The following is a 1,463-nucleotide window of genomic DNA, read 5'->3' as shown; positions in this document are numbered from 1 at the left end:
TTCATTTCCAAATCCGCATTCATACAATTAGTTGAGAGAAGTCAATTTGGAGGGATGCCTAGTGAAGACCCCCATTTACATATGGAGACTTTTTGCGATTATTGTGATGCAATTTCTCAAATCGGAGTTACTCAAGACCAAATCCGATGGGTATTATTTCCTTTTTCTTTGATCGGTACCGCAAAGAAATGGTTGAAATACCTAGACAAGGCTACCCTTGGTATTGATTCATGGAAGAAGTCAGCACTTGCCTTCTACAAGAAATTATATCCTCCGGAGAAGATAAAAATGTTGAGAGCCCAAATCACCCTGTTCAAGCAAAGGGATGAGGAATCATTATATGAAGCATGGGAGAGATTTAAGGACACTTGTCGTTCTTGTCCACACCATGGACTTAGTGAGTGGTTCCTTGTGCAACAATTTTAGAACGGCCTATATGAAGACTCACGCAATGTTCTTAATATGGGATCCAATGGGAGGTTTACCGATGTTGATGACAATCAAACATGGGCCAAAATCGAAGAAATAGCGGTTCATAATTCCCAATATAGTAGGCCTCGAACGGCCACTAGAGGAGGAAAGCATGAGGTAGACTTCATCACTCAATTGGGTGCTCAACTAAGTGCTCATATCGACACCATCAATTTGAAGTTTAAGAAGAACATGGCTAACCTTGATGAAGCCTCCAAATCACCCAAACAACGTGTTAATGCTATGGTGGCATCATCCTCAATCCCAAGTGGAGTATGTGACAGTTGTGGAACCTTGGGACATGATCTGTAGGGGAACAAGTGAACAAGTGAATGTTTTCCAAGCATACAGGAATGACACCCCTTATTCTAACTACTATAATGAGAATACCAAATTTTATCCAAATCTTTCATACAAAAGCCAAAATGTCCAAAACCCCCAACCCAGATACACCCCACCTCCAATGAGAAACCAAGCTCAAAGACCCTTTTTCAACCAAAGCCAAGGTTATCAAAATCAACCTTCCTACAACCAATCAAATGACCAAAGTTTTGATGTTCAAAAAGCGGTCCTCCAAATGCAAAAGGACCAACAAGAATCCTTCACCCAAATGCAAAAAGATAGCCAAGCTAAGGAAATCACCATCAACAACATTCTTGCCCACACCAAAATGTTAGAGACTCAAATGACCCAATTAGCATCTTCTAGCTCCCAAAGACAAAAGGGGCAATTACCGCCTCAAGGTAACCCGCCCACAAGACATGAGACGGTTAGTGCTATCCATTTGAGGAGTGGTACAAGATATGAGGGGCCGAAGAGGCCAATTGATGAAGATATTGTGGATGCTAGTGACAAGCAAAGAGTTGTGGAGAACTCTAAGGAGGTAGATCCCACTACCAATGAAATTTCAAAGAAGAAGAATGAAGACAAGGCTAAGGAAAAAAAGCCTATTGTGATTAGACTTCCATTCCCAAGTCAGCAAGCTAAGCCTA

The 1,463-nt window shown here is 41.4% G+C and overlaps 1 non-coding gene across 1 annotated transcript; it reads right to left on the bottom strand.

Moving 5' to 3' along the window:
• Positions 1-288: 288 nt before the first annotated feature.
• Positions 289-395, bottom strand: LOC141637342 (small nucleolar RNA R71). Its single transcript, XR_012541727.1, has one exon. It is a non-coding gene; the product is annotated as a small nucleolar RNA R71 (small nucleolar RNA).
• Between the last annotated feature and the right edge of the window lie 1,068 nt (positions 396-1,463).

Source organism: Silene latifolia, unplaced genomic scaffold, assembly GCF_048544455.1.
Source record: "Silene latifolia isolate original U9 population unplaced genomic scaffold, ASM4854445v1 chrun_scaffold_16, whole genome shotgun sequence".
Classification (NCBI taxonomy): domain Eukaryota; kingdom Viridiplantae; phylum Streptophyta; class Magnoliopsida; order Caryophyllales; family Caryophyllaceae; genus Silene; species Silene latifolia.
The sequence above is the reverse complement of the archived record's forward strand: the minus strand, read 5'-3'. Positions and strand labels throughout refer to the sequence as shown.